The 21,544-nt window shown below is 39.4% G+C and overlaps 1 protein-coding gene across 1 annotated transcript in view; it reads left to right on the forward strand.

Moving 5' to 3' along the window:
* GABBR2 (gamma-aminobutyric acid type B receptor subunit 2) overlaps positions 1-21,544 on the forward strand; it is a 1,152,522-nt gene that overhangs the window by 29,773 nt on the left and 1,101,205 nt on the right. The gene's annotated exons all lie outside the window — the stretch shown is intronic.

Here is a 21,544-nt window from a genome sequence, read left to right on the forward strand (position 1 = left end):
CGAGAGCAGGTGGAGTGTATATTTGTATACACAGTGTATATTTGTATAAAGTAGTGATGTGTATATTTGTTGTCTGTCTCATATCTATCTACAGATCTAATAAAGGTTACCTTGACTCTCGTTACTCAGCAATGGGATATCACATCAATTTTTTTTTTTACATCTGAGTTGTCACCAGTAGAGATGAGCGAACCTGAAGTTTGGTGTTCGGTACAAGCTCAGACATTTCCAAGAAAACAATGTTCGGGTTCAGAGTTCGGGTAGTTTACGAATGCAAACCACTCGTGCGAGCATTGCTGTGCTTGGGTATGCATGGTGCTAGGCCCAGTGCAAGACACTTGCAGTGTTTGATCAGCTCGCACTCGGGGAAACAACAGCATGATCAGATGTAGCGTGCTCCAAGTGGAAAAAAGCCGTCCACCCTCCCCCGGAAGTGTTCTGTTTATGACTAGCTTCACAAGGGCGGAGACCAGAACTAGCAATTAGTGACTTCAAATAAAGTTCAGGTCAAGTCCAGGATCAAAACCTGACTTTAGGAAAGTTTAGCTGAACCAGCAGAACCTGAACTTCCATGGGTCCACCCATCTCTAGTCACTGACTTGTGTGATGTAAAGTTATCTGAGCCTTCTGTGATAATCTACAAGTATCAAGATGATGCATTGGCAAAATAATCATGTCTACTTTTGTATCTCCTATCTTAGTTTTATCTGTTTCAATTCATATTCATTGTACTTCCATTTAGCCCTTGAGGTTAAGGCCTAATACATTATGTGATCTGAGCTGATTATTCATTGATTTTCATTCCCCCATTTTCTCCTAATGTGTTCACTGTTGATAGATGAAGCTTGTAATGGGGCCATTCTTAGCTGAGCGTGTGTGCCACATGATTTCGTTCCACCACGTAACTTCCACAGAAGTTACATTAGACACTCCTGTAATTATAGTATTATGTTTCTGAACTCCTATTCACTTATATGGGGGTTATAGACACACTGCAACCCACTCAATTTTTTCCATAGCCCTATCAACTTGTGGTCAGCACATAGGGCCATAAATGTATGTTTCTTTCATCCATAAATTAGATGAGATGAGAAGACATATTTTATAGGAATTATGTAGTAGAGGAAGCAGTCAAAGAAATTGCAAAAACTGGAAAAAGTGCTGCATAGGCGTCTCTTATGGATATTACTAACATGATTAAATGGAAAAATGGTGCTTCCTAACATGTAACAAATATAGCATTGATATGAAAAATTCAGCTGATTTTGCCAGAGTTCCTAGGTATTGGTACCCAATCCTATGTAGATTAGAACCTTAAAGGGTAAACCAAGAGAATCGGAAAAGCCTAAAAAGGAAAAAGGTAGAACAGCGCAAATTACTCCATTTATATGAGTAGGAAAAAAAATGTGTTAAGTCACACAGTTCATTGCAATGACATTAAATATGACTTGCTCTATGTCATTGCTGAAATATTATTAATGGTACTTTATATGAGATACTCTATACTAGGGTGTTTCACAATCCCTTCCCCCTTCCTTTTGTCCAATCCTACTTTTTGTTTTTACTGTGTGATTTTAATGCCTATGATTAAGGACGCTCTTTTGCGTCGGAAACGCGTCAGGGTCTTCTAAATATGGATGGACTTTTTTAATACCATGTGAAAATAAAGAAAGAAATTATTTTATGTTGGATGTGCCAATATATTATTTTTTTTTCCTATTCAAGTTATAGTCCACCTGGCGGACTTCATATCGCTGCACTCCATGGAGGTGTGGTGACCTATTCCATTGGGCGTATCAAGCTTTCCTCCACTTCGTCTGTTGTTTCTCCATTTATACTTAATGTAAAAACTAAAACTAATTTACAAAATGAATTGCATGGTCCCTAATGGTTTAAACATAGGTATAAAGAGTAATTTTTAATGCAAAGTGTATTTCGAAGGTCTTTTATACTATGTATGTATTTATTCTGGTTCATGATCTTCACTTCCATTTGAACTTTATTTTATTATATTATGTTACTGTTTATTTTTCATGCTTATATCTCAACCATTGTAAATTAGGGTATTATATATCGTTATGCATTGTATCGTACTTTTTGATACAGTGCCACAATAGTTAATGCACTCATTTAGATCCATTCACCTATAGAAAATCATTTCTTGGCTTTAGTTTAAGATTTAGTTTGATTTTTTTTGCTCCCATATATATTATAGTAAAACGGTAATATGTCGTTTTCTGTTTACTTCATCTGCAATTAGACCAAATATGATTCAACACTTATGATTGTATGAAATCTGAAAGCTTTAGTGCTTTGTGCTGTTCCTATAGTCAATCAAGTGTCATGACACAATATTAATAGCGATTCTGCCTAACGTGTTTTACCATTCAGCGAAAAGCGTCATGTTACCAGACTAATGATGACTCCGCTAAGCATGTGCTGGCTTGAAAGAACGCCGTATGTTACCCAATCAATGATGTCCTGCATGAGCATGTGCCGTCTAGTACAATCAACTCAGCGTCCCTTTGTTTGAGAATGATTATTCCAATGAGTATGCACTAGATTGATAAAATAAAATGACTTAACAGAACTGGTGCTGATTTTCAACCTATTTAAAGAGCATCTGTCACCGGGTTATTGCTACGTTATCTGAGAGCAGCATAATGTACGAAAAGAGACCCTGATTCCAACAATGTATCACTTAGTTTACTGGTTATGGAGTTGTAACACAACCATAGTTCTTAAATTTAGCAGACTTCAGATTTCTAACCCTGCCCACAACACAGCTCTCTATATACATTGTCTATTAACAGTGAGCTGTTTATCAGAGGAGGGGGTGTGGTTTGATTATTTGGCAGAAGGCAGCAAATCACAGCAATGATAATGTCCAACTGAAAAAACCTTTCCTGTAAGTAAAGAGTAGCACATAGGTTAATAAATGACATATTGCTGACATCTGTGTTTCAGTTTCGAGTGTGTCATAGCCTGATGTGATGTTGGGGGATCTGGGATCAGGAAGTCACAGCGCACAGTTGATTGCAAATCCTCTTGATTACCTGCTCATTGTTGTTTTCTGCTTATTTAATTACATCAGGTGCTGAAAGGGTGAAGGCTTATTTATTTCCTGCTATAATCTTACAGGTAGTTGTAATCTCAGCTGCAGTCACTTCTTCCTACTACAAATATTCACTTCTCACTCCTCCCTATGCCGGCTATAGTTCATTCTATACTGTCCACTTTGAAGAGCCTGAAGCTTAGGTAATAATTTCTGTGGCAGCTGTAAAATTTCCTTCTGGTAAAGCTGTGGAGTGCTATTCATTGTGTCTTTCCCCACCTGTTTGTCTTACCTTCCTCGTGTTGTTCTATTGCAGTGGCGAGAGTAGCGTCTTGGTAGCCTTCACATTAGTTGGGCTGAGTTCAGGGCCAGTGAGGGCCTAGACATGTGATGGTGCATGGAGTGAAGGACCTGTCTAGGGACAGTAAAGATTAGAAGAATCAGCTTCAGTAGAGTTCTAGTAGCTGACCCCTCTCCCCCCTCTCCAGTACCAGGGTCTTCCATTGTATTGCTTTCCTAGTTTTCCCTTTGTGTTGCGTCACTTGCCAGGAGTCCTTTTGCTCCCGGTGTGACAGTTTCAGACCCTATTTCCTGCTATCTTTATATTAAATAGCAAAACCCTGCTGACAGAATCCCTTTAACTAGTGAATTGTATAAAAATTTGTTAATCGACAAACCGTTAATCATAACTGACATTTACTCATAACTGTTGTCCACAGTTCATTATGTGTACATTTTCTTGGTATTTACTTCATACTCTTAAGGGTGCTTTACATGCTGCGACATCGCTAGCGATCTCATTAGCTATGTGACACGCCAGATTGCAGATAAGATTTGCCAAGATTGCACATAGGTCATTTTTTTTTTTATAGCGCCAGGCACATGTGCGATCTTGGCAAATTGTATGTGCGATCTAGCGTGTTACATCGCTAACGAGATCGCTAGCGATGTTGCAGCGTGTAAAGCACCCTTTACACTCTTACCTTTAAAAGATAGAGTTTGTATACTTCTCACTCCTGTAACACCCCCGCACCTCACACAACTCTAGAGAGGTGAAGTCTGCTTTTGTTATTGGCACCTTTTGTCACTATAAATGTTTGTACTGCTACTCACTGTGAATGAATCCAGCTGGCTTGAAAAAGGGCATGTAGATCCCCGGAACACATTGCTTATTTTGTAAATGATGCATTGTTTTCTTTTTTTATATCATATTTTTATTCATTTTTATATGCCTTTGTAAAAATCTAATCATTTTGAACAATAAGGATCAGTGGATTAATTTGCGCTGTTCTAGCATACATTTCCGAAGTGAATAATTCTTAGCTGTTGAGAGTTGGTTTCACCCTATTCGAGTTCTATCCCTGTGACCTAATTTGCAGTAGGGATAGTGTTTCTTTGGTGGGGCAAACCAGGAAAAGTAGATCCAGGCCTGCTTACGAATTTGTGGGACATGGATGAGTAGCAAATATTTGCAAATCCTAAAACGTCTGAAGGAGTAAGGATATTCGTATTATCTTATCCAACCTCATTTATTTTGCCGCACTGGACTATTTATTGTATATGTTACCGGCAATGTGTAAAAACAGGCATTCTATAGAATACCTTGGCAATGTATACAATGCCCGAAATGGGTCGTCAAAGTATGAAACACATCAGATGTTCATACATTTCCTAGTCATTCTATAGAATACCTGAATGACAAACAGGCGGAGTGTAGAATACTACAGGGGTGGTCCGTCCAAAAGTAGGTGGACAGAGCAGGCTGCAGCAGGATTTTTGAAGTGTATGTGCAAGACTAAGTGCCAAACTAACAAATGCCTTTGTGTAAAAAAAATGAAGTGCAATTCAAAATGCCATTCTAGCCTCCCGTGCTGCAACAAATAGTCAAGAATGACACTTCTGATTCCTTTTTTTTTCCCAGCAAAGATATCCTGTTCTTCATTTTGCATTTCTTCTTTAATGTTTTTGACTGTTTGTTACTAAAGACTGACAGGAATGACACTTCTGTTTCTTTGTATTTCTCCCAGTAAAGATATCCTGTTGTTCATATAGGATTTATGCTTTCATTAGTTTTTTTGACTGTTTGTTACTTCTTTCATTAGTTTTTTGACTGTTTGTTACTAAAGACATTTCCAATCTGGGCATTATATTACACTTTGCCCTGAGCAGTTCTTGTCATTCTTTATAATACCTAGAAATTTTATGTAATGGCTAACTTTTCCAATCTGGGAACCTAGACATTTTATGTAATAGCTAACTTTTCCAATCTGAGCATTATATCACACTTTGCCTGAGCAGTTCTTGTCATTCTTTATTATACCTAGACATTTTACGATAGCCCTAGAAAAGTATAGAACAACGCAGATATTTCATACCTTGCCTGAAAACGACAGGTATTGTATACATTGCCTAGGTATTCTATAGAATGCCGGGTTTTCATACATTGCCTGTAACATATATATTACTCTTTCACAGGTATTTCAATATAAGTTGTTGTTTTCAATGAGGCCTGACATTTTAGTGTAATCTTAATGCAATGTTATGTTTTACTCATTTTTGAGTACTATGTTGTGATAAGGTCATCATTTTGTCTGAATGTGTTGTATATGCTGCTCATCAGCGCGGAGCTGCTGTGATTTTTATTTTATAAACAGCCAGGATAATTTGGCTTGTGTGTCTCGTTGTTTATCACAGCTTGTCTTTGGGCTAGAAAGGCTAACAATAACTCCACTTCTTAGAACAGTTAACAGACAACATATTGTTGATAGGCTTATGTCTACAGTGCCTGTCAGACACAGTGTCTGATCCCATAGGAAAAAATAAATTGGACAGGTTGGACTTTTGTTGTCCAATTGTATTGTTCTCTCCTGAGAAAAGTGGCACCAGAGTTATCTGGCAGCCGCTCAACCAAGCGTCCAAGTATAGATTAATCTGTACATATAACTGCGCCAAACATAATAAGCTGGTTGAGGAAAGCGTAAATCCTAGCCAAGGATATTTCTTTGTCTGCTGTCTCTACCTCATGGCTATTTATTTGTAATGGTATTCTATATTTGCATCAAATATACAAAAGATACTTAAAAATGTTAAAGGGTATTCATCACCATTTTAGCATTAAAATTACCATAAATAATTCTCACTCAATAAATTGTAATTAAAGGGACGCTGTCAGCAGGATTTCACACCCCAAGCTATATATATATATATATATATATATATATATATATATATATATATACAAGTAGTTCTTTGAAAGACAAGTAAATCAATACCTATACCTGGTCAATCCGTTCTCCCGTTACTGAGAAATCAGCACTTAAATTGATATGCAAATGAAGCTAAAGAGCTATGTGTAGATCTGAAGCCTCTGGCACTCCATCTCTATTCCACATCTAGTGCCGCATTTTATGGCTTGACTAATGGTTCCCTTGCCTGAACTTACATAACTTAGAGGCTCATGCAAGCAGGAAGAAGAACTGCTGGGTTAAGAATTGTGATGGGGTATTCACAATCGAACCAATACAAAGAGTTGTCTCACTGCTGTGAACGATGAGAACGGGCAACCCAAAGACACAAAAAAAAATCACTGTGGGGAAAATGATGGTGAAACCTTACCATCCAACCTAACACTGTTGACCCACACATTTAATTGGCTATCTGTAGGTAGGCCATTCCTCTGCAGTAAATAGTAGGCTATTTTGAAAGGCCAATTATATTTCACATGGACAGAAAGTTGCCAAGTATTACGTACCATGATTGCTGAACATGGATAATCCATTTTTTCCATAAATAACCAATCAAAAAGCACAGCACTTTACATGTAGAGCTTGAAAATTGTATTTAATAAAATGTTTAACTGCACAACAGTATGGAAGAGCCCAACTGTCAATTTTTCAAAGTAATGTGACAAAAAACATAGACCCTGATTCATTATTGCATCTTTTCCTGTTTTGTTTTTTTTTTGTCAAGTTTTCATTTTTTTGTGCTTTCTTTTGTTGCCCCCAGCTCATTTTTCAATTTTTAACTTTTTTTTTTAAAGTGCATTTTGTATGCATTTGCCTGTGTTTTTTTATATTTGTCATTGTGGGTAGCATTTAGGCTTTCCAGATATTTTCACCTGGTTCTTCATTTTCAAAAAGTCAAAACATTTGTAACAAGCTTACTCTTGGTCCACTCATTTTGCAAAAAGGGAGACTTTTTGTTCTCAGAAGTTACTAAATAGGTTAAAGATAACAATAAAGGCCATTTTTGCCTTTGTGCAGAATTCCAGTACTTCATGTGGCATTTTAAAGATTTTTTTTACCAAAAACACCACAAAGCAAAAAATAAAAATGACTTAAAAAGTAAATGATGTGTAGGGCAAAAATGTTATAAGGAATCATTGTTATAAATACTATGTATATTGTGTAAAGCGGGTTTTCATGGTAAAACCACAACAAAGTAACCATTACTTAGAAACAGAAAGAACGCATTATTCGTTTTAGTCCCAGCTAGGGACCAGTTTTAGGTACCAAACATTTTTTAGGCCTATATTTGACTCCAAATTGGAGATATTTGGGTCCAACATCCATATTTTCATGAGAATTTACAATGTTTCTTCAAACATTCTTGCTATTTGTAGCCTATTGTAGTACTTCAGTACAAATAAGTTGTAATGCGTCCTTGTGAAGTAGACTTTTGTGAACAGTGGATTAGAATTTCTTCAGCTTACTCTTGTTAATCTGTACAAGCAAAGTTGCATACTGTAAGAAATCATTCCATAGGTCCAGAGCAGCGCTGCGCTTTGTATATCAGTTTCTGACTGATTCAGATCTTTTTTTGGTTTCCCTAATGAAAAATGACATTTCAGACTGTAATGGTATGTTTCCATTATCAGTGTTTGTTCAGGTTTTCATGTAGTTGAATTTCCACATGAATCTCGCAACTCAGCTCACTTGCTTTTTTTGTGTGCTTTATGATGTGATGTTGTGTGCTTTTCTGTTGCATGCATTTTTGACACATTTTTGATACATGCGTTTTTGTCTCAATAAAGTTGTTTGAAATTCAGGAAGCAGAACAAATAGTAAGTTGACCAAAGCAAAAGCAAAGTAATGTCCCACCCCCTACATATTAGGCACTTGCACACTTTAATTCCTAATACATAAGTAATTTTTTAAAAATGGCGTGGGCTCCCCCCATATTTTTGATAACTAGCAAAGATAAAACAGACAGCTGATATCAATCTGGGAAGGTCCATGGTTATTTCTCCCTTCACAGTCTAAAAATAACAACCTGCAGCCCCCTCGGAAGTGGAGCATCACATTTTATTTGTTAATTCTGGCACTTCACCTTGGCTCTTCCTGATGCCTTGGTGCAGTAGCAATCAGGGTAATGGTTTATGGGGTTGATGTCAGCTGTGGGGTGTCAGCTGGCATCAAGCTATGGTGTCAGTCATAGAAAGATGTCTATCAAATACCCCCATTACTAACTCAGTAAGAGAAAAGAAAAAAAAACACATGCAAAAAAATAATTTTAAAAACAAGCCATTCAAAACTGAAGTAGTCAACCGAATCTGATGTAGTCCACAAATGAAAACCTGAAAAACATAAAAAAAAGAGAAAAAAATAAAAACAAGACAGTTTTTATAAAAAATAAACCTCTGTAGCTGAGACAGTCTATAATGTCCCACAACGCCCCTTGAATCTGTGATGAGCGGTGATAACGTCAGTAATGCTACCGCTCATCACTAGTGGAATTTGGCCTGGAATTGACCTCAATTATCTGGCCAAATGCCGGTTCACCTATAAGTCTATGGGGACCAAGATCCGGTCGTTAGAAATGGTGGTAGAAGGGATAGGGGGATAGGGCAAGTGTTCTTACGTACTGAGGCTCATTCACTTCAGGGGCTGCTCATTTCCCTTCATGCATATTCACTCCTTCTCCCTCCCACCGGAGTCTGTGATTGGTTGCGGTCAGACGCGCTCCCACCCTGAGTGTCAACATGTCAGCTGACTGCTTCCAATCACAGACGCTACGTGCGTCTATCATGGTATATTAATAAATAAATTAAAGAATTGGCATAGGCCCCCCTGTATTGTGATACTTAGCACAAATAAAACATACGGCTACAGGCTGCAGCCCCCAGGAGTGCGCTTATCATGGTTGTGTATCAAAATAGGCGGAACAGCTTGCAGCTTTTTTTTAAATTATTTAATTAAACAATTTAAAAAAATGGCATGCGATCCCCCAAATTTGATACCCAGCCCATGATAAAGTCCAACAGCTGGGAGCTGGGATTCTCAAGCTGGGGAGGCCCATGGTTATTGAGCCCCCAACCTAAAATTAGCAGCCTGCAGCTGCCCAGAATTGTCGCATCCATTAAGTGCGACAATCTCAGCACTTTATCCGGCTGTTCCCGATTGCCCTGGTGTGGTGACAATTGGGGTAATAAGGGGTTAGTTATAGCTCACAGCTGCCACTAAGCCCTAGATTAGTAATGGGAGGTGTCTATGAGACCCCCCATTACTACTCTGTAAGTGAAAGTAAATAAACACAAACACCAAAACAATTCTTTATTTTAAATATAGTACTAAAAAAAACCCTCTTTCGTCACTTTATTAACCCTAAAAACACCCCTGCTGATCTGACACAATCCACACAAAGTCACATGACGACGCCAGCTCTGCTGCATTTGAATTCATAGCGAGCACCCCAGAATATGACCGCTCGCTGTGAGCTGCAGACAGAGACTGAGTAAGCCACGCAATCAGCGGTGGCATTACTCAGGTAAGTTGCGGTCACAGTTAGAGGATCCCATGGTCCTCAATCTGTGATTGCAGCTAACCTGACCTCAGGTGACCTCAGTAAAGTCAGTGACCTGAGTTTAATCAAGTACCCTGAGGTCAAGTTACCTGCGTACATAGGTGGAGGAACCTGGGAAACTCCAGCTGTGACCGCAACTTACCTGAGTGACATCAGACATCACCACTGATCCCTGGGCTCACTCAGTCTCCCTGTAGCTCACTGCAGGCGGTCATTGTTCTATGGATTTACCTTTGCTGGTTATCAAAAATTGGGTGAACCGTACTCCGTTTTTTAAATACATTAATTTATTTATTAGGTTAAACCAGTCTAAAAAAATCCTTTAGTACCACAAGATAGGCACTAAAGGGTGTGTAGGGAGTGAGACATTAATTTGCTTAGGGCAACGTTATGTTTGTTCTTTTTCCTGTTTTTCAGTCAACTTTATTGATACCTAAAATGTTTAAGTAGATGCGTTTTTCACGTGCATTTGTGCTGCTTAAACTAATTTGCTTTTTGTAAACTATGGATTTATACACACCGCACGTGAGTTTATAAAGTGTAAAAAAGAAGTACAGTGGTCATGAGAATTCTATAAATCTCATGCATAGTCCCTCCAGAATGCTAGTAAAGGCTGCTTTACACACAGCGACATCGCTAGCGATGTTGCTGGTGAAAGCACCCGCCCCCATCGGTTGTGTGTCATTGGCAAATCACTGCTCGTGGTGCACAACATCGCTAGTACCCATCACGCATACTTACCTGCCTAGCAATGTCGCTGTGGCTGGCAAATCGCCTCCTTTCTAAGCAGCCGTCCAATAGAAGCGGAGGGGCGGAGAGCAGCCGAAAGAAAGTGACGCCCACCTCGTTGCCGGAGGACGCAGGTGCGGTGTTGTTCGTCGTTCCTTGGGTGTCACACCTAGCGATGTGTGCTGCCTCAGGAACGATGAACAACCTGCGTCTTGAAACAGCAACGCTATTTGGGATTAGAACTACGTGTCAACGATCAACGATTAGGTGAGTAATTTTGACTGTTAGCGGTCATTCGTATGTTTCACACACAGCGTCGCTAACGAGGCCGGATGTGCGTCACAAATTCCGTGATCGTGATCTCGTTAGCAATGTTGTTGCGTGTAAAGCCCCCTTAATACTGATCGTGGGCACGCAGCCTAAATATTTTTAACATGAAGAGTTTTTTTTATATTTTGCATAGAGTTCTGAGAGTCATTTAGATTCATTTTTTATCTTACCTCATCTTCTTGGAGGAGTTCATGGTTGTTGCGCTAAATGCAGAACATATTAAGACACTTGACGGGTCGCAGATATAGTATGAGCTAAATTGTTTATGCATTTCTTTGAAGAAAACCTAAGGCGCTTAGTTTTTTCAAAGGTATAATACTATGACAGTACCTGGAAAGATTGTCAGATTTGTTATGCAATATATCCTTTATATGAATCCTAATTACATGCATTTTAAACTAAAGAAAGAATCATATTTATTTTTTGTATTAACATATCAGACATTGCATAGGTCAGTGATACATAATAAACACATTAGATATCTGCATAACAGGGATCTTTAGAAGAGGCTAAAATGTTATAGCAAATAACAAACATGATAAAGCACTAGATTTGCTTTTGCAAATGTTTAGTTTTATGTTTGCTCAGCAGGAGTTTAGGAATTCCTAATTAGAGTCATTAGCAATGTCCACAGGAGGTATTTAGTGTTATGTAAAATGGAGCTTAAGATTCACACTGAGCCACAAGCCATATTTACTATCAAAAATGTATGCATTTATGGGAAAAGTAGAGCAAACAAACACTTATAATAAAGTGGTCAATAAAGTATCAAACCATACTAGTGAAAACATATTAGCTGAGAGAATTAATTTACTAAACATACAAATTAATTGTATTAAAAAATGAGAGTTTAACAAACCTGATATTTCATATTTGATCTTGTCTTGATTTTTTCCATGCCATGCTTTATCAGTCTTCCTCAACAAAACTTTGAATGAAGAATTCCCAGCAACAGCTATGCAAGGAAACACTTCCATGAGTTGGCATACATAGCCCTGCAGTTCACATGAATATTAGGCCTTTAGGTTCAGGGTTCAGGATACCAAAAGAGTTGATCACATATTTTGAAACTTGAATTCTCTAGGTTCCGCAAATTTTGTCAAAACTTCAGATCATGGGGAATATCTTTGCCACAAATTGCAAGTGCTCCAATTACCATGAAAAGATGTGCATAAGGCTATGTCCGCACTTTGTATTTTTATCTGCTTTTCAGCAGCGTTTTGAACTGCAGTGTTTTCATGCCAAAATGCATGCGTTTTGATTTTCAAGCAAAGTCTATGGGATTTGGTGATTTCTTGTCTGTACTTTGCGTTTGCAAACGCAGCGTTTAATTTGCATAATTTTGGGCAAAAACTCAGCGTTCAAAGGAGCAGCATGTCAATTGTTTTTGCCATTTGGGATGCGTTTTGCTAACAGAGTCAATGAGAAGTTGTAAAAAGCAACAAACATCAAAATTCCAGCGTTTTACCTGCTTTTTAGCTGCAGAAAGAATGCGTTTTGGACTACATAACCGCATGCGTTTCTGACATCAAAATAAGGAAATATGTCCCTTTGCACACACACATAGTCCGACAATTAAATTAATGAAAAATATTAATTTATTGTTATTTTAGCGATAATTAGTATAAAACCCGCTATAATTATATGAAAGATAACTATTTTCGTTATGATTTCAATAATTATGTGTTCCTTTTTTTTCCCTTTTTTTCATTGTGTTTGACTGTTTAACCCCTTAACGACCGCGGGTAGTAAAATTACGTCCTAAATGTCATAATGTTACTGCCCGCGGTCCTCCGGCGACAGCATGCCGCGATCGGTGCACATCTCAGCTGATTTTCACAGCTGAGATGTGTGCCTGCTAGGCACGAGCAGAATCGTTATCTGCTTGTGCCGATTAAATCCTTATATGGCGCTGTCAATACGTGACAGCGCCATTATAAGCGCGATTGCGGTAATGTTTTACTTACCGCCCGATACCGGAAGTCACGTGACGCGATCACATGACTCCCGATAGTTGTCATGGTAGCACAGGGTCATGTGATGACTCCTGTACTACACCTGACTTGGTTTCACTTTCGCTGTGCCAGCGGCACAGCAAAAGAGAAACAGAGCGTATCTGCTGTTTACAGCTCTATAGCTGTGATCTGCAGATAGTGCAGAGCGATCGGAATGCTGATCGCAATAGCCCCCTAGGGGGACTAGTAAAATAAAAAAAAAAAAAGTTCAAAAAAAGTTTTAAAAAATTAAAAAAAAACAAAAAAACCTAAAAGTTCAAATCACCCCCCATTTGCCCCATTGAAAATTAAAGAGTTAAAAAAATAAAAAATATACACACATTTGATATCGCCGCGTTCAGAAACGCCCGATCTATCAAAATATAAAATCAATTATTCTGATCAGTATACGGCGTAGCAGCAAAAAAATTCCAAACGCCAAAACGATGTTTTTTTGTCCCCACAACTTTTGCGCAAAATGCAATAAGAGGCGATCAAAACGTAGCATCTGCGCAAAAATGGTACCGTTAAAAATGTCAGCTCGAGACGCAAAAAATAAGCCATCATTGAGCCATAGATCCCGAAAAATGAGAACGCTATGGGTCACGGAATATTGCGTAAAACGTGCACCACTTTTTTCGGACAAACTTCCGATTTTTTTTTAACCCCTTATATAAAAGTAAACCTATACATGTTTGGTGTCTACGAACTCGCACTGACCTGAGGCATCACACCCACACATCAGTTTTACCATATAGTGAACACAGTGAATAAAATATCTCAAAAAACATAGTGCTATCACACTTTTTTTGCAATTTTTCAGCATTTGGAATTTTTTTGCCATTTTCTAGTACACTATATGGTAAAACTGATGGTTTCATTTAAAAGTACAGCTCGTTCCGCAAAAAATGAGCCCTCACATAACCATATTGACTGAAAAATAAAAAAGTTACGTCTCTCAGAAAAAGAATGGCGAAAAAAAAAAACGGAAAGCAAAAAATCGGCCGGTCATGAAGGGGTTAAACTTTATTTAGCAGTGTCTTTGTGTTCAAAATGCATCTGTCTAAACGCAATGGAAAAGCATGTAAAAAACGCTAAAAACTTGGCTAAAACGCGGTAAAAACGCACGTGTATTTACCGCGATTCTGTGCTCAAAAGCAACTTTGGCAAAATCAATTTCTGCCAGAGGATGCGTTTAGAACTGCAACTAGGACGACGCAAAGTGCGGACATAGCCTAAGGGCCTGTGCACACGCTGTGGTTTTTTACACAGTTTTTTTGAAATCTGCATCAAAATCTGTATGCCTCTCTTGAAGCCAGCTAAGTCTATGGGGCTTTAGATTTGCTGTGCATATGGTGCGTTTTTTTTTCCACATGGTTTTGGTGCAGATTTTGATGCAGAAACAAATCTGTAGCATGTCAATTATTGTTCAGGTTTAGCAGTGTTTTTTTCACCAATTTACTTAAATTCAGTGACTTTCTTGATGGCCGAAAAAAACGCACCAAAATGGCATCAAAACTGCAGCAAAACCATGTCAAATCCGAGTCCGTTTTTGATGCATTTTTTAGCCACAGCGTGCAGATTTGGTGCAGAAAATATCTGCACCAAATCTGCAGTGTGTGCACATAACCTAACACTCTTAGGCTATGTGCCCACGGGAGCCTGTTTGTGTGGATTTTGCCACGGAAAACCTGCGGATTTTTCTGGATTTTCCAGATAAATCCGCAGGTTTTAACATGTACAGGCACTCCCCATGTTATCCTATGGGACATGGGGAGTGCTGTGTCCACGCTGCGGAAAGTGCGGCTGCCGAACATGCTGCGGATGTAGGCATCCGCATGTATTATTGCATGTCAATTATTCATGCGGAATTACCTGCGGATGTCCCGGACCTCTGCTATGGAGATGAGAGGCCGAGGCGTCCGCAGGTAAGCCGCGTGAATATCGCATGTTTCCCGCAGCTATTGCGCTGTCATCTAGCAGCTAAAAATAGCTGCGGACGCCGGCGGGCAGCTGCGGGAAACATGCGCTCGTACCTGCGGATACATCCGCAGGTACGAGCGCCCGTGGGCACATAGCCTTAGGTCTCCCAGGACTGTATCTAACCCCTTTCAGGCCCCTTAACACAAACACAGCCTTAGTAATTTCAAAGTTGCCTCACAGTAGAAATGGATGATAACTTGGTAGTTACCAAGAGTCCTTTAAAAGGCAATCTGTCAGCAGGCTTTTACTACTTTATCTGAGAGCAGCATAATGTACGAAAAGAGAGAATCCAACGATGTACCACTTACTTTACTGGGCGCAGCGGTTGTGCTAAAATCAGAGTTCTTAGATGTACACTAACGAGCAAAAGGGTAACAATGTTTTGAACTTTTGAATTTCAGGCTCCATATCTCACCATCCACTACAGCTTTGAGCATGACTGTACATTAGTTTTATATACAATCATTTTATCTATATTATACATAAAGTTTATTTGCAAATATTTAGCATATGAATAGTTGTGCAGATTATTGTCATATCACGGCATTGTTACTGTTTTCCCCTAGAATTCTAAATTTAAATTTTTATTATTTTGGTAATATTTTGTAAATCCACTTTTGACTTTAAACACACATTAACACACACACACACACACACACACACACACACACACATACTGTCTACATTTCTGAATTATCTGTTACTTGTTCAGATTTGATTTTCTTGGGAAAATTGGTGTATTGTACTCTTCACTATACAATCTTCATCTATTATATAATCCAACATTAGAAGACTCAGGGAAGGTTATATAACAGCAAGGTTTTCATTGACAGTTCTTAAGTCACTGTGTTTATCTATAGCCACGGATTTGTCGAACAGGTTTACTATCCACTGTCGAGTTTCCAGCTCTGGTGAGCTCTTTATCCCTTAATGACAGTCATCCCTTTCTCAGACACACATAGAAGACTATGTTGACAGATAGCTCCAAGGCTCTAGTAATGAACATTCCAGGGAAGACGATCGACAGACCGTATATAAAACATGGTGACTTGGATGTGGAAAAGTGAAGTATTTGGAATATATTCGCTGTTCATGATACTGTTTTCTTGTGAAACAAAGCCTGTAGCCATATCAATTCTGGGTCTCCTGCCTATTAGTCGCTTTATGGGCCCAACAAATCTTACAGAGGGTGTTCTGCCTGCTATACATCTAGCCTTGGAACATTTAGTCAACCACCCTGCAATCCTAAAGGACTATCACCTGCTCCTGCCATTCACGGATACACAGGTACTTATGATATAGACAAATAGTCAAGACATTGAATAGTTGTAGTAAGCAAACCCTAAAATGTTTTTACTATTGCTGCTAAAGCAAACATTTTCTTTTGAGTGTTAGCCCTGCAAAAGGGCATAAGTAATGTATTTTACAATGAGCAAGCTGTGTTCCTCCTAGAAATGAAAAAAATGATCATCGCCGAGCTTTAGGGCTTGACTTAACTGTGTGTGGAAAATCCAGCAATGTGTGTTTCTAAGCAGATAAAAGTGGAATTGACAACAAGTTATGTTGATCTATTCTTCTTACTTCCATTATCATCAAGTGTTTTCACTCTATTTTAATGTAAATGACATAATGAATAATGAGATTTACAGCTTTTTTAATTTAAAACTAATTTATAATTTTTAGGTTAAGATTTTGAAAAATGGCAAACACAGTATTATAAAACTTAAAGGTGTAAGTGGGGACATATTGCATATATATAGTCAGTGGTGGCATATCCATATATGTAATCAGTGGTGGCATATTGCATATATGTAATCAGTGGTGGCATATTGTGCATATATGTAATCAGTGGTGGCATATTGTATAAATATAATCAGTGGTGGCATATTGCATACATAATCAGTGGTGGCATATTGCATATATGTAATCAGTGGTGGCATATTGTATAAATATAATATCAGTGGTGGCATATTGCATATATAATCAGTGGTGGCATACTGCATGTATGTAATCAGTAGTGGTATATTGTATACAAAGTATTGGCACCCCTGCAACCCTGTCAGATAATACTCAGTTTCTTCTTGAAAATGATTGCAATCACAAATTCTTTGGAATTATCTTCATTTATTTTGCTTGCAATGAAAAAAAACACAAAAGAGAAGGAAACAAAAATCAAATCATTGATCATTTCACACAAAACTCCAAAAATGGGCCAGACAAAAGTATTGGCACCCTTAGCCTAATACTTGGTTGCACATCTTTTTGCCAAAATAACTGCGAACAACCGCTTCCGGTAACTATCAATGAGTTTCTTACAATGCTCTGCTGGAATTTTAGACCATTCTTCTTTGGCAAACTGCTCCAGGTCCCTGAGATTTGAAGAGTGCCTTCTCCAAACTGCCATTTTGAGATCTCTCCACAGGTGTTCTATGGGATTCAGGTCTGGACTCATTGCTGGACACTTTAGTAGTCTCCAGTGCTTTCTCTTAAACCATTTTCTAGTGCTTTTTGAAGTGTGTTTTGGGTCATTGTCCTGCTGGAAGACCCATGACCTCTGAGAAAGACCCAGCTTTCTCACACTGGGCCTTACATTATGCTGCAAAATTTGTTGGTAGTCTTCAAACTTCATAATGCCATGCACACGGTCAAGCAGGCCAGTGCCAGAGGCAGCAAAGCAACCCCAAAACATCAGGGAACCTCCGCCATGTTTGACTGTAGAGACCATGTTCTTTTCTTTGAATGCCTCTTTTTTTTTCCTGTAAACTGTATGTTGATGGCTTTTCCCAAAAAGCTCTACTTTTGTCTCATCTGACCAGAGAACATTCTTCCAACACGTTTTAGGCTTTCTCAGGTAAGTTTTGGCAAACTCCAGCCTGGCTTTTTTATGTCTCGGGGTAAGAAGTGGGGTCTTCCTGGGTATCCTACCATACAGTCCCTTTTCATTCAGACGCTGACGGATACTACAGGTTGACACTGTTGTACCCTCCGACTGCAGGGCAACTTGAACTTGTTTGGATGTTAGTCGAGGTTCTTTATCCACCATCCGCACAATCTTGCATTGAAATCTCTTGTCAATTTTTCTTTTCCTTCCACATCTAGGGAGGTTAGCCACAGTGCCATGGGATTTAAACTTCTTGATGACACTGCGCACCGTAGACACAGGAACTTTCAGGTCTTTGGAGATGGACTTGTAGCCTTGAGATTGCTCATGCTTCCTCATAATTTGGATTCTCAAGTCCTCAGTTCAAAGACAGTTCTTTGGTCTTCTTTCTTTTCTCCGTGCTCAATGTAGTACACACAAGGACACAGGACAGAGGTTGAGTCAACTTTAATCCATATCATCTGGCTGCAAGTGTGATTTAGTTATTGCCAAAACCTGTTAGGTGCCACAGGTAAGTTACAGGTGCTGTTAATTACACAAATTAGAGAAGCATCACATGATTTTTCAAACAGTGCCAATACTTTTGTCCACCCCCTTTTTTATGTTTGGTGTGGAATTATATCCAATTTGGCTTTATGACAATTTGTTTAATTATTTTTCATTGAAGACAAATTAAATGAAGATAATAACACCAAAGAATTTGTGATTGCAATGATTTTCAAGAATAGACTGAGTATTATCTGACAGAATTGCAGGGGTTCCAATACTTTTGGCCAGCACTGTATATTGCATATATAAACAGTGGTGGCATATTGCATATATGTAATCAGTGGTGGCATATTGCATGTATATATAATAAGTGGTGGCATATTGTATATATATAATCAGCAGTGGCATAGTGCGCACATTTATATAATCCCCTTTATAGGTTTTTCTCTGCACATGTGCATTCCTAGCACCTTTTACCTGATGCCTTGTGTCTTAAAGTGAATGGAAGCTGCACACCAAATTCAGAAAAATATGAACAAGCATAACCGCTTTATAATACATAAGGAATGAAAAATACAATTATCCATATGAAAAATTAGAAAAATTGAAAATGAGACATTGCATGACTGCTGAGGATTACCGTAGATATATTTTATAAAATGTAAGCGTTAATATGATATTTATACCAAAAATAGCAATAAATTAATATTTTTCTTTATTTTAATTGTCAGACTATATGTGTGTGTAAAGGGACATATGAAATCATTATTTTAATGTCCAAAAAGCATGTGTTTATTTAGTCCAAAATGCATGATTTCTGCACCTAAAAAGCAGGTAAAACGCTGGAATATTGAAGGCTTGCTTTTTGCAACTTCTCATTGACTTCAATGTTATCCAAACGCAGCCCAAATGGCAAAAACAATTGACATGCTGCTTCTTTAAACGCTGAGTTTTTGCCCAAAATTATGCAAATTAAACGCAGCGTTTTGAACTGCAAAGTGCGCACAAGAAATCCATATTTCTCATAGACTTTGCTGGGAAATCAAAACGCATGCATTTTGGCACTAAAAAGGTGCAGTTTAAAACGCTGCAGAAACGCATGAAAAAACGCAACGTGGACACATAGCCTTAAAGAGTTTACCACTCCTTTTACATTGGTGATCTATTCTTAGGTGGGCTTTACACGTTGCGACATCGCTACCGATATATCGTCGGGGTCACGTCGTTAGTGACGCACATCCTGCGCCAGTAGCGACATCGCAATGCGTAAATCCTAGGTGCGACGATGAACGAGCGCAAAAGCATTAAAAATCGCTGATCTGTGTCACGTCATTCATTTCCATAATGTCGTTACTGCTGCCGATACGATGTTGTTTGTCGTTCCTGCAGCATCACACATCGCTGTGTGTGAAACCGCAGGAACGACAAACATCTCCTTACCTGCGACCACCAGTAATGCGGAAGGAAGAAGGTGGGCGGGATGTTATGTCCCGCTCATCTCCGCCCCTCCGCTTCTATTAGCCGGCCGCTTAGTGACGTCGCTGTGAAGTCGCTGTGATGCCGAACGCTTCTCCCCCTTGAAGGAGGGATTGTTCGGCTGTCACAGCGACTTCGCCGACCATGTATGTGTGTGTGAAGCTGCCGTCGCGATAATGTTTGCTACGGCAGCAAGCACCAGATATCGCATGTATGATGGGGACGGGGGCTATCACGCTCGACATCGCTATCAATTGCTAGCGATGTCGCAGCGTGTAAAGCCCGCCTAAGGGGTACTTTGCACACTACGACATTGCAGGTGCGATGTCGGTGAAGTCATGTCGAAAGTGACGCACTTCCTGCGTCACTCTCGATATCGTAGTGTGTAAATCCTAGATGATACGATTAACGAGCGCAAAAGCGTCATAATCATATCATCGGTGTAGCGTCGGCGAATTCCATAATTACGCTGACGCGACGGTCCGATGTTGTTCCTCGCTCCAGCGGCAGCACACATCGCTGTGTGTGAAGTCGCAGGAGCGAGGAACATCTCCTACCTGCGTCCCGGCTGCAATTCGGAAGGAAGAAAGTGGGCCGGATGTTTACATCCCAATCATCTCCGCCCCTCGGCTCCTATTGGCCGCCTGCCGTGTGACGTCGCAGTGACGCCGCATGACCCGCCCCCTTAATAAGGAGGCGGTTCGCCGGCCAGAGTGACGTCGCAGGACAGGTGAGCGCATGTGAAGCTGCCGTAGCGATAATATTTGCTATGGCAGCTATCACAATGATATCGCAGCTGCGACGGGGGCGGGGACTATCGCGCTCGGCATCGCAGCATCGGCTTGCGATGTCTTAGTGTGTAAAGTACCCCTTATAATAAGTCATCAATATCTGATCAGCCAGATCTAGCTACCCCGTTAGGGTAACTAGAAAACCTTCACAGGTATAAAATGAGATTTAAAGAGGTTATTCACTGCTATTACCTTGGAGATCTGTCCTTAGGATAGGTCATCAATGTCTGATCATCCAGGTCTGACACCCGGCTCCCCCACCTATATTGGCCGTGGCCAGGTACTGCACATCTGCTTTCTATTGATTTGAATGTGAGGCGGATGTGCAGTACCTCACTGTGGCCACTATCAGTTTACGGGGAGCTATGAAACTGACCGTTTCCAGCTGACGCCAAAAACAGCTGATTGGAGGTAACCGGTTGTCAGACCCAGACCAATCAAACAATGATGACCTATTCTAAGGCTGGGCCATCAATGTAAAAGTAGTGAACAACCTCTTCAAATGAAATTGGTGCTTTCTTCAACAGTAAGAGGATAGAAAAATTGTGTTGCTTAGCTTGGAAAATAAGACATCTTAGAAGTAAATTTTAAAGAAAAAGATAAATTTGGTAAATAGATTGAACTGGCATGTGATGTAGCTTCCTGTCAACCTATCACATTTCTTTTAATAACAGTCAGTAGGAATAGTCATATGATATACAGTGTGTCCACCCATCTCCTGTCCACCGCCATTAACTTGAGAACGGCAGCAGCTATAGGCATAGAAGTGGTGTCTAGGTAGAGTAAAGTAGCCATGCGCTATGCAATCAAACCACCTATTGCGCTACCTGGTGGAAAACAACGGAGTTAGTATTTTTATCTTGAAAACGGAATGAGATTAAGAAAAAAAGTGAATTAAAAAATTGTAGGGCATCATCAATTCAATACAATCGACACCTTGCATACAGAAATGCTATGATATGAAACCCATTCCCCCCCCCCCAAAACATTGAATGTTGGTCACACATATGGCGCT

The sequence above is a fragment of the Anomaloglossus baeobatrachus genome, chromosome 6, assembly GCF_048569485.1.
Source record: "Anomaloglossus baeobatrachus isolate aAnoBae1 chromosome 6, aAnoBae1.hap1, whole genome shotgun sequence".
NCBI classification, from domain to species: Eukaryota; Metazoa; Chordata; class Amphibia; order Anura; family Aromobatidae; genus Anomaloglossus; species Anomaloglossus baeobatrachus.